Source organism: Vicia villosa, linkage group LG4, assembly GCF_029867415.1.
Source record: "Vicia villosa cultivar HV-30 ecotype Madison, WI linkage group LG4, Vvil1.0, whole genome shotgun sequence".
NCBI classification, from domain to species: Eukaryota; Viridiplantae; Streptophyta; class Magnoliopsida; order Fabales; family Fabaceae; genus Vicia; species Vicia villosa.
The window spans coordinates 46,340,507-46,354,152 of record NC_081183.1 but is presented as its reverse complement, the minus strand read 5'-3'; positions in this window follow the sequence as shown (position 1 = coordinate 46,354,152).

The window sequence follows — 13,646 nt, the reverse complement described above, 5'->3', positions numbered from 1 at the left end:
TTCATGTGACCTCAGATCTGAACCCTTGGATCAATTCAATCTCCAATCCAACGCCTCACACACGCAGCTACACCATGCTCCCTCAGTCAACTTCCACACTGAATAAGTATCCTTTTTTATTTTCTATTTTATTTTAATTTCTTTGATAAATTAATTAAAAATAGTTTAAAAATTCAAAAAATTCCCCAAAAAAATATTTTAAACTTCTAAAATAATATATTATTTTCTGAAATAAAAATATTTTATTTTTCTTCAAAATTTCAATATTTTTCATAATTAATTAGTATGTATTTATATATTTGCTTATTAATTATTTTAATTAGTCAAAAAATCATAAAAAAATTGTTCTTTGTGTTAAATATTGTTTATATATCATAAACTAATTTTGTACATATTTAGGATAATTTTATCATTAAGTCTTAATTATTTGTGTAATTATTTATATAATTATGTTTTAATTAACTTAAAAAATCCAAAAACAATTTCAAAAATTCCAAAAAAATTAGTTTTGTTCTAAAATCAATTAACAAACATTTTGTACATATTCTAAACTTATTTTCTAAGTTTGATCATTTTTTCATCTTTTCTTTATTTTAAAATTAATTAATCATGCATTAATTATATTTAAAATAAATCATAAAAATCCAAAAAATATGCCTTTTATTTCTTGCAATTTAAAATTCCTAGATAAATGTATAGGATGTCAAATTCATGTAAATAGGCTAGTTTACATTTCCCGCACAATCGATGTAATAGCGTAGATTTACTTTCCGCACTTTACATTTCCGCATTTTAATTTCCAGCACACCTATAAACTGCGTGTATGTCAAAGATAAAACTGAATCGTTAGATCACTAACTCCAAAGATAAAATATCTGAATTCAATCACAATCACATTTGCACCTCCTAGGGTAATCCCTTTTCACTCTTTTCAAAATCAAAGTTACATCTCTACTGTTTCGAGTACAAAATCGAACCTTTTGTTTATATCCGATGATAGGATAGATTTTTAAAGGGAACAAGGATAAAGACCTTACAACTCAGGGTAGACCTCCTAGTTTGCTTGCTCAAAATCAAAACAAACAAAATTCTCATACACTGTTGTTTTTCAAAACAAATTTTCCAAAAGACAATATTTTGTATACATCCAAACACGGATCATTACAAAATTAACGTTCTTTTCAAAACATCTTTCGAAAGATAAACAAGCATTTGTATATATCCGCACAAGGATCATTACAAATTCTATTTGCAAAGGTATTTCAAAAACACAGGTAAAGCATTCCGAATCAATTGAAAAGTAAAGCAAATGAGCTAAGCAAACTAAAGAGCCCATGGATAACCATGGATACAAAGGGTGCTAACACCTTCCCTTTGTATAACCTACCCCCTTACCCAGAATCTCTCAAAGGTCTTTTTTCTGTTTCTTTTATAAACCTTTCCTTCATTGGATAAAATAAAAGGTCGGTGGCGACTCTGTAAACTTTTTCAAAAGTGACGCGAAAGCGTCCGATCGACAAAAAAGAGTCAGTTCACGTATCCCACCCACGGAGGGGTATGGCCCGAAAGGACGGTCCACACTCCTTTATATAGTAAATACACTTTTGTACCAAAAGTATCAACTAGCAAAACTCCATATTCTCATCATATTACCTGTCATTATTGTTGCAAAAAGGGACATACCATTGAAAAATGCAAATTTAGGAGAATTTTAGTTCCTAAAGGAGTATTTCAATGGTTGCCTAAGTGCAACAATTTGTGTACTCACCATCCAGGACCCAATGAAGATTGGGGACCTTCCACTCTAATTTAATCTCGCAGGAAAAGTGTCTTGACATCGCCGAACGGTGGTAGCTCCTTGACAGCTGGTGCTCAAGACACATATAGGTAAACATACCAATTTTGGTATGTCATCTATGAAGACAGTTTGAAGAATCATACCTGGCAAAGGAAATGTAGGTGTTCTAGCCATCGCAAATGTATGAGATACATTACAAATACAGATATTCCGAAAAACACTTAGGACGCAGTACTTGATGTGCAAATTGGCAAGTTGCATTGCAAAGAGATTTTAAACTTATTCTTAGCAGAATATTGTTTGGGACTATGTCCCGCATCCGGGAGAACATCGAGTAATCGATACTAGATAAGTTTTTCGCAAAAATCAACCTGTGAAACATTCCATCAAAACAATTCATTATCAAATCTAGGAGTATGGCACACTGACAAGAAGACTCCACACAATGATGACAAAACACCTACATATTGAGAAAGCGGTAACATGTTTATTGGTCACTTCCAAAAAAATTATTGATGCTATAATATGCTATCAATTAACATGCTTATAGTGACTTCATGTGCTCTTATCTACTCTTCTCAAATACTTATGTATATATGTTCATCATTTCATTCATAACATACAATGGTTGTGCATTCAAGCAAATGACAAAACAAAAATACATCATATAGAAACATTTCTAAGGCATTTTCATCATTAAAAGAAACTTAGGTCGACCTACCCTGTATTTGAGTCGACCTACATAAGAAGCTTCTTTTGAAAAACTAAAAAGGTCCAGTTGCGTCGACCTACTCACAATTTAGGTCGACCTAATTTGGTCATTTGTTTTCGTTACTTCTGTTAGGTCGACCCAGCTTCACTTTAGGTCGACCTACTGCGTAAATTTTTCCATATTTGGGTCTGTTAGGTCGACCCGACCCAATAACATTCATTCAAAACACTCCATTCTTGCATTCCCTCTCATTCTCATCTTTTTTTGGTACGGCTAACCCTAATTCCTCAAACTCAAAACTGTCAAAAATCATCCCTCTCTCACTCAAATCATCTCCAACCATGCCTCCAAAATCAAGAAAAGGAAAGGAAATTGCTTCCAGTTCATCATCTCAACCGGTAAGTGCTCTTGTTCATCCTGATTGTAGAGAAAACTTTGAGAAGTGGCAGATGAAAAGGAAAATTGTTAAGCAATATACTTATGATCCAAATCTTGTCGAAAACATGCATATCCCTGATGTTGCTGCGTTAATTGAACATCAAAATATTCATCCCTTATTGCAATGTGATACCCCGTACTATGAAAATACCGTTAGGGCTTTCTATGCAGGATTTACAAAAGGAGACGGTTGTAATTTCCGTTTCAAAATGGGATCAAGATCGCATGTTGTCGACAAACGGGTCTGGATTAGTATCTTTGGTCTGACTATCGTTGGTGATGAACTCCGTATGGTAGACGGGGATGTACCGGGAAACTATGACCATGAGGCCTACATGAAGTCAATCCTCAAAGATCCTTCCGTATTTGACAGATCAAATGAAACAATAACAGCTGGTCATTTGAAGCGAGATCCTAGGCTCTTGAACTGGGTAATCTCAAGAATCATTCGACCAAGGGCAGGAGGATATTCGAGAATTGAAAGAAATGAAGTGGTGCTCATGTATCTGCTGCAAAATAGAACGCGTTTACACTGGCCTCACTTCCTAGCGGCTAAGTTTCATGAGGTCAAACAGAAAACTACAGCCCTGTGTTATGGTTCAATCATTCAAACAATTGTCAATCACTTTGGTATGCGACTTGATCACTTACACTACACTCGCGTACATCAATCCCAGGAATTCTCACAAACCACCTTGACTCTTATGGGATATCATTGGAATCCTGTTAGGAAAACCTATTATCTCATTCAAAAAGGAACAGGGAAGGTTATCTACAACTATGATGATCCTACGGAGTTTGGAAACAATGTAGGAAATGAGGAAGAGGGAAACGATCAAGAAATAGCAAATGATGAGGATCAAACCATGGAAGACGTAGCTCATGACACGGATCCAAATTGGCAATATGTTCCGTCTCAACAGGAAGAAGTTCCTTGGGGATACACTGCTCCACCTCCTCCTGATCAATCCAACATAATATCTATGCTTGAAGCTATGCAACTTCAACAACAGCAGAACTTTGAAACTCAACAGCTTCAATTTCAAACAATGCAGCAGCTTCAACAAGATAGATATGAGGAACAACAACGTCAATACCAATCTTTGTACGGCTTGGTTCAGGAACAAAGGAACGATTTTGAAACGTTTGCATCCAACTCCATATTGAGGCAGAATCAGTTTGAGGAAACGGCATTGCATCGTCATGCTAACATAAGCCAAAGCTTCAACACTCTTAACATGTCTGTGCTGGATTTGTTGGAACAGGTTGAAGAAGATCGACCTCATACATTTCAAAGAGGAAGAGGAAGAAGGGGCAGGCGTTAGGACATAGTGTTTATCATATCATCATTCCATTGCATTTCATGCCATTAAGTTTTTGTTCTGTTATTAAAAACATTATATGATGTAGTACTCTCTGTTTTCTTTTATAAATCTCTTGAACTACTATGTATGTTGTTGGCTTTCTTTAAAACATGATTAGCTCTTATGATTTCACCATTTACATGTTATCTATCTCTATGACTACCGGTATTCTTTATTACTCTTGTTTCTCTCCTACTCTGTTCTCTTTGTTTCTCTTTTTGATGTTGTCAAAGGGGGAGATAGATACAATAGATGCTGAGTGTACGGGGGAGCTTTGTTGAGAGATTGCCCTGTTGAGAGATAGATGCTGGATGTACGGGGGAGCTCTGTTGAGTCTTTATCATTTACTACCAAAGCTTAGACGAATGGTTTGCCATCATCAAAAAGGGGGAGTATGTGAATACAAGATTACACTCAAAGATGTTTTTGATTCATGGCAAACTCAAATAAGCATTCAAACAACAAGACGGAAGCAGAAAACTTAAAGAAAAGCGAGCATTGATCACTCATAGGTCAACCCATTATGTTTATATGTTTATAGGTTGCCTCAACACAAGCAAAACAAGAAGAATGCAGAAAAACAGCAGTTAGGTCGACCTACCATCAACCCAGGTCGACCTAAAATGGAGAAAAATTCATATATCCCTGCTAGGTCGACTCACACATCATTTAGGTCGACCTAAATTGATGAATTCTACATACCAACCTGTTAGGTCGACCTACACATCAACTAGGTCGACCTAATCTGTGAAAATGTCCCCAGAATGCATCAGAAGAGGATTCTGGTCGACCTACTCCTTCAACAGGTCGACCTAACTGGGAGCAAAATTCTGCAAGCTCTGTTAGGTCGACCTAAACACTACAAGTGGTCGACCTAACTGATCAAGAAAGTTCAAAAATCAGTTTTTCTTGGTTCTAACTGTTATGCAATCATATATATTGTGCAAAGGTAATTATTCAAAAAAACACCAACGACTGAAAGATACACAAACGCTTCTCATCTTCGTTCTTCATCATCTCCAACACAATTACACATAATCATTCTTGCGTTGCGGGTTAGTGATGAGTTCGATAACGTCCATGGAACGGAATTGAAGATTCCTAGTGGGTGAAGGTTTGTGGGGTTTGTTGGTGAATAAAATCTGCGGGTTTTGTCCTCCACGACGGGTGGTTCTTGGGGGTTTTTATCAAGAGGCGTTCATTGAGGATTCGGCTGAGTGTAACGATTGAGGAACGGGGAGTTCAAGGAATCAAGACACTGCAGAAGGGAATCAAAGTGAAGCTCTTGGATAACCTTGATCTGGCTCAAGATTAAGGGGGAAGAAGATTCAAAGGATCGACATAATTGGTTTATCGTTTATCGCTTTGTTATCTTCTTTGTATATACTACTTTCAACATTAATGAAAGATTACCCAATTTCAATTTGGAATTGGGGGCAGACGTAGTCGTAGCGAGGACGATCGACGAACTGCCTAAACAAATATCGTGTTCTTGTCGCTTTTACTTTCTCTTTTACTTTCTGTTCACAATTGGTTATAAGTGCAAAATTGATCAACGATTCAAGTGTTAAAATTGTGAATTAAAGTTCTGCACAAACATCACAATTCACCACAACTTGAATCACTATCAATTTGAACGTATCACCAAGTGTTTGTGTTTTTGCTTAATCCAATCTTTCTGCATTGAAAATCAAAGTTGTCAATCTAGGAGTTAATTGGTTTTCAGTTGTTAAACGTATTGGTTAGCCATCATATTATTTCACCATCAATTCCACTTACTTTTTGGTTTTGAAACACATACGACCTTTGCAATAGCGGTCCGGAATAGACGCAAGTCGATTCAGAACCGCTTTCGCTCGAGTCAGTAGAAAAATCCGTAAAAACTTAGTGAGATCTATTCACCCCCCCTCTAGATCTTTAGGCCAGCGTCTAACAAGTGGCATCAAGAGCTCTGGTTTATTCCGTGCTACGTGAAACACTTATTGGAAAGATGGCTTCCGGACCTAAAGGGGCTCATAATAGAGCTCCAGTTTTCAACGGAGAAAACTACGGCTATTGGAAGGATTGTATGTGTGTCCATATCAATGCAATTGATAGGAACATCTGGACAGCTATTGTCAATGGTCCATTTCAGATCACTATGACAAATGCAGCTGGTGCAGTTGTTCCAAAACCAGAAGATACTTGGAATGCTGAAGATGAAAAGAAATATGCATACGATTGGAAAGCGAGAAACATTCTAATCTCAGCTCTAGGAGTTGATGAATACTATCGCGTTTCCCATTGTAGATCAGCTAAAGCTATGTGGGACACATTGCAAGTTGCCCACGAGGGAACGGATGATGTCAAACTAGCTAGGATCAATACGTTAACTCAAGAGTTCGAACTTTTCCACATGGAAGATGGTGAAACCATCGAAAGCATGCAGAAAAGATTCGTTCACCTGAAAAATCGATTAAATTCTCTTGATAGACCTGTTTCCAATGCAGTTGCTACTAACAAAATCTTAAGGTGTTTGAACAGGGAATGGCAGCCCAAAGTTACAGCAATTAAGGAAGCAAATGATCTCAACACTTTAGACATTACCACTCTCTTTGGTAAACTAGAGGAACATGAACAGCATCTTAAATGCCTTGACATGCATGAGAAGAGGACAAAGAAAGAAAAGAACATGGAGAAAGAGGTAGAGAAGAAGTCAATAGCTCTAAAAGCTTCGAGCTCCAAGACCTCAAAACGAGAGCCAAAGGATAGTGACACAAGTGATGACGAAGACTCCGATGATGAGGAAATGGGACTGTTTGTGCGAAGATACAACAAATATCTAAAGAAAAATGGAGCAAAACATTCCGACAAAGGATTGATCAACTATAGAAAGCAATCAAACATGTTCAAACAAGATGACGACAACAAAGGAAAGATCAAAGGTCTTTGCTTCAATTGTGGGAAAGCCGGTCACTACAAACCGGATTGTCCATACCTTAAGAAAGAAAAGGAGAAGAACCAAAGCAAAGGTCATAACAAATCTAAAAGAGCTTACATAGCATGGGAAAGTGATTCATCTAGTGAAAGCTCGTCAAGCGATGAAGAAGAATCAGCAAACCTATGTTTCATGGCTCATCAAAACAAGAAAAAGAAAGCTGTAAGTCATCTTAAACCTGAACTCGTAGATAAGGTATCTCACTCTCAACTAAAACTTGCTTTTGAAGAATTACATAGAGATGCAATTAAAGCTTTCAAACTTTTGGCCTCAAATAAGAAAATTTTTTCATATCTTGAATCAAAAGTTGAGAAAACCGAAAGGGATATGGAAGCTTTAAAACAATCTATGCTAGACATTCAAAAGGACAAAGTTGAAATAGATCCTACATCATGGTTTGGTTGTGAGACATGTCACATTTGGCAAAAAGAAGTGAGAGATCTAAAAGCCAAGTTAGACAAGGCTCTACAACCAAAAGTGACTTTTGCGGTTGATCCAAACAAGTTCAAAAGATCGTATACTCCTTTATATAGTAAATACACTTTTGTACCAAAAGTATCAACTAGCAAAACTCCATATTCTCATCATATTACCTGTCATTATTGTTGCAAAAAGGGACATACCATTGAAAAATGCAAATTTAGGAGAATTTTAGTTCCTAAAGGAGTATTTCAATGGTTGCCTAAGTGCAACAATTTGTGTACTCACCATCCAGGACCCAATGAAGATTGGGGACCTTCCACTCTAATTTAATCTCGCAGGAAAAGTGTCTTGACATCGCCGAACGGTGGTAGCTCCTTGACAGCTGGTGCTCAAGACACATATAGGTAAACATACCAATTTTGGTATGTCATCTATGAAGACAGTTTGAAGAATCATACTTGGCAAAGGAAATGTAGGTGTTCTAGCCATCGCAAATGTATGAGATACATTACAAATACAGATATTCCGAAAAACACTTAGGACGCAATACTTGATGTGCAAATTGGCAAGTTGCATTGCAAAGAGATTTTAAACTTATTCTTAGCAGAATATTGTTTGGGACTATGTCCCGCATCCGGGAGAACATCGAGTAATCGATACTAGATAAGTTTTTCGCAAAAATCAACCTGTGAAACATTCCATCAAAACAATTCATTATCAAATCTAGGAGTATGGCACACTGACAAGAAGACTCCACACAATGATGACAAAACACCTACATATTGAGAAAGCGGTAACATGTTTATTGGTCACTTCCAAAAATTTTATTGATGCTATAATATGCTATCAATTAACATGCTTATAGTGACTTCATGTGCTCTTATCTACTCTTCTCAAATACTTATGTATATATGTTCATCATTTCATTCATAACATACAATGGTTGTGCATTCAAGCAAATGACAAAACAAAAATACATCATATAGAAACATTTCTAAGGCATTTTCATCATTAAAAGAAACTTAGGTCGACCTACCCTGTATTTGAGTCGACCTACATAAGAAGCTTCTTTTGAAAAACCAAAAAGGTCCAGTTGCGTCGACCTACTCACAATTTAGGTCGACCTAATTTGGTCATTTGTTTTCGTTACTTCTGTTAGGTCGACCCAGCTTCACTTTAGGTCGACCTACTGCGTAAATTTTTCCATATTTGGGTCTGTTAGGTCGACCCGACCCAATAACATTCATTCAAAACACTCCATTCTTGCATTCCCTCTCATTCTCATCTTTTTTTGGTACGGCTAACCCTAATTCCTCAAACTCAAAACTGTCAAAAATCATCCCTCTCTCACTCAAATCATCTCCAACCATGCCTCCAAAATCAAGAAAAGGAAAGGAAATTGCTTCCAGTTCATCATCTCAACCGGTAAGTGCTCTTGTTCATCCTGATTGTAGAGAAAACTTTGAGAAGTGGCAGATGAAAAGGAAAATTGTTAAGCAATATACTTATGATCCAAATCTTGTCGAAAACATGCATATCCCTGATGTTGCTGCGTTAATTGAACATCAAAATATTCATCCCTTATTGCAATGTGATACCCCGTACTATGAAAATACCGTTAGGGCTTTCTATGCAGGATTTACAAAAGGAGACGGTTGTAATTTCCGTTTCAAAATGGGATCAAGATCGCATGTTGTCGACAAACGGGTCTGGATTAGTATCTTTGGTCTGACTATCGTTGGTGATGAACTCCGTATGGTAGACGGGGATGTACCGGGAAACTATGACCATGAGGCCTACATGAAGTCAATCCTCAAAGATCCTTCCGTATTTGACAGATCAAATGAAACAATAACAGCTGGTCATTTGAAGCGAGATCCTAGGCTCTTGAACTGGGTAATCTCAAGAATCATTCGACCAAGGGCAGGAGGATATTCGAGAATTGAAAGAAATGAAGTGGTGCTCATGTATCTGCTGCAAAATAGAACGCGTTTACACTGGCCTCACTTCCTAGCGGCTAAGTTTCATGAGGTCAAACAGAAAACTACAGCCCTGTGTTATGGTTCAATCATTCAAACAATTGTCAATCACTTTGGTATGCGACTTGATCACTTACACTACACTCGCGTACATCAATCCCAGGAATTCTCACAAACCACCTTGACTCTTATGGGATATCATTGGAATCCTGTTAGGAAAACCTATTATCTCATTCAAAAAGGAACAGGGAAGGTTATCTACAACTATGATGATCCTACGGAGTTTGGAAACAATGTAGGAAATGAGGAAGAGGGAAACGATCAAGAAATAGCAAATGATGAGGATCAAACCATGGAAGACATAGCTCATGACACGGATCCAAATTGGCAATATGTTCCGTCTCAACAGGAAGAAGTTCCTTGGGGATACACTGCTCCACCTCCTCCTGATCAATCCAACATAATATCTATGCTTGAAGCTATGCAACTTCAACAACAGCAGAACTTTGAAACTCAACAGCTTCAATTTCAAACAATGCAGCAGCTTCAACAAGATAGATATGAGGAACAACAACGTCAATACCAATCTTTGTACGGCTTGGTTCAGGAACAAAGGAACGATTTTGAAACGTTTGCATCCAACTCCATATTGAGGCAGAATCAGTTTGAGGAAACGGCATTGCATCGTCACGCTAACATAAGCCAAAGCTTCAACACTCTTAACATGTCTGTGCTGGATTTGTTGGAACAGGTTGAAGAAGATCGACCTCATACATTTCAAAGAGGAAGAGGAAGAAGGGGCAGGCGTTAGGACATATTGTTTATCATATCATCATTCCATTGCATTTCATGCCATTAAGTTTTTGTTCTGTTATTAAAAACATTATATGATGTAGTACTCTCTGTTTTCTTTTATAAATCTCTTGAACTACTATGTATGTTGTTGGCTTTCTTTAAAACATGATTAGCTCTTATGATTTCACCATTTACATGTTATCTGTCTCTATGACTACCGGTATTCTTTATTACTCTTGTTTCTCTCCTACTCTGTTCTCTTTGTTTCTCTTTTTGATGTTGTCAAAGGGGGAGATAGATACAATAGATGCTGAGTGTACGGGGGAGCTTTGTTGAGAGATTGCCCTGTTGAGAGATAGATGCTGGATGTACGGGGGAGCTCTGTTGAGTCTTTATCATTTACTACCAAAGCTTAGACGAATGGTTTGCCATCATCAAAAAGGGGGAGTATGTGAATACAAGATTACACTCAAAGATGTTTTTGATTCATGGCAAACTCAAATAAGCATTCAAACAACAAGACGGAAGCAGAAAACTTAAAGAAAAGCGAGCATTGATCACTCATAGGTCAACCCATTATGTTTATATGTTTATAGGTTGCCTCAACACAAGCAAAACAAGAAGAATGCAGAAAAACAGCAGTTAGGTCGACCTACCATCAACCCAGGTCGACCTAAAATGGAGAAAAATTCATATATCCCTGCTAGGTCGACTCACACATCATTTAGGTCGACCTAAATTGATGAATTCTACATACCAGCCTGTTAAGTCGACCTACACATCAACTAGGTCGACCTAATCTGTGAAAATGTCCCCAGAATGCATCAGAAGAGGATTCTGGTCGACCTACTCCTTCAACAGGTCGACCTAACTGGGAGCAAAATTCTGCAAGCTCTGTTAGGTCGACCTAAACACTACAAGTGGTCGACCTAACTGATCAAGAAAGTTCAAAAATCAGTTTTTCTTGGTTCTAACTGTTATGCAATCATATATATTGTGCAAAGGTAATTATTCAAAAAAATACCAACGACTGAAAGATACACAAACGCTTCTCATCTTCGTTCTTCATCATCTCCAACACAATTACACATAATCATTCTTGCGTTGCGGGTTAGTGATGAGTTCGATAACGTCCATGGAACGGAATTGAAGATTCCTAGTGGGTGAAGGTTTGTGGGGTTTGTTGGTGAATAAAATCTGCGGGTTTTGTCCTCCACGACGGGTGGTTCTTGGGGGTTTTTATCAAGAGGCGTTCATTGAGGATTCGGCTGAGTGTAACGATTGAGGAACGGGGAGTTCAAGGAATCAAGACACTGCAGAAGGGAATCAAAGTGAAGCTCTTGGATAACCTTGATCTGGCTCAAGATTAAGGGGGAAGAAGATTCAAAGGATCGACATAATTGGTTTATCGTTTATCGCTTTGTTATCTTCTTTGTATATACTACTTTCAACATTAATGAAAGATTACCCAATTTCAATTTGGAATTGGGGGCAGGCGTAGTCGTAGCGAGGACGATCGACGAACTGCCTAAACAAATATCGTGTTCTTGTCGCTTTTACTTTCTCTTTTACTTTTTGTTCATAATTGGTTATAAGTGCAAAATTGATCAACGATTCAAGTGTTAAAATTGTGAATTAAAGTTCTGCACAAACATCACAATTCACCACAACTTGAATCACTATCAATTTGAACGTATCACCAAGTGTTTGTGTTTTTGCTTAATCCAATCTTTCTGCATTGAAAATCAAAGTTGTCAATCTAGGAGTTAATTGGTTTTCAGTTGTTAAACGTATTGGTTAGCCATCATATTATTTCACCATCAATTCCACTCACTTTTTGGTTTTGAAACACATACGACCTTTGCAATAGCGGTCCGGAATAGACGCAAGTCGATTCAGAACTGCTTTCGCTCGAGTCAGTAGAAAAATCCGTAAAAACTTAGTGAGATCTATTCACCCCCCCTCTAGATCTTTAGGCCAGCGTCTAACAAGTTAAACATATATCATGTTTTGATCTTAAAGCTGCTGCGAGTGTTCTCCACATATATGTCTTTCCGGTACCACCATAACCATGAAGGAATAAAACGGCAGGATTCTGAGACTCCACAGCTTGCATAATTTTTTCATAAATACCTTTTTGCTCATCTAAGAAATATAATAGTGAGGGTAAAAGAGTGTTAAAATAATAGATTGATTGAATTTCAAAGTGTAAAATAAAATGAATTTAATTGATGCAATAGTAACTTGTAAGAGCACCAAACAGATTTTCAAATTCCGAGTTCATTGATGTTGTATCGTAATTACGCTCATCATATATGAGTTTGTTTCCTAACTGTTCAAGAACATAAGCATTCGGATATGGAATAGGACTAAAATCCTTTAGTGTCCTTCTATTTGCTTGAAGCAGTTTCTCAATTTCTATTAAAGTCAAATTTTGTAACTCTTCTTGTGTGAGGACTAATTCTGCATTGATATGAGGAATTGAGTTATAATATTGTTGGTAAGTCATTTGTAGATTGTTATTAAGAAATTCTTTTGTTTGCTATTTTATTTTGCCTAACAAACCTGGATTTGCAGCCAACGCTCTTTGTGCATGTAAGACACCATCAGATAATAGGAGCCAAGATTGTTCCCAAAACATGTGCAGGGCGATTAAGAGCACCTGACAAAAGCATGACGACAAACAGTTTTCGAAGAAAATGACCTGTCTCCCAATGTCTTGCCTCCTTTATATCAGCTATGTATTCTTTGTCGTCTTCAAGAAATCCCATTGCAAATCACACATCTCTAAATGTATCAAACTGGATGTTACCCACTGTCCTGATTTTCTCATAAGTTATTGGTCCTTTTGCTACCGTCAACATCATGCAGAGGTAAAACAGTTCACCAGCAGTTGGCGGAACCCATATGAGACGTCCAATGGTGAAGCCTTTTTTAGCGGTTTCCATTCTCTTTGTTTTTTGTGATAAACAAACTTTGAGACAAATTGACCGTAAGTTAATGTTTGTGCTTCTTCATATTTAGCATTTGCCAGCACATCGATTCAGTCACACTTGCAGTTTCCAGCACATTTTCCATGTGTGCATAATCTGTATAGTAGATAGGTTTCTCCCCAAACAAATGGTAGAACATACGTTCCACAGCTGGTTTTTTGCCATGA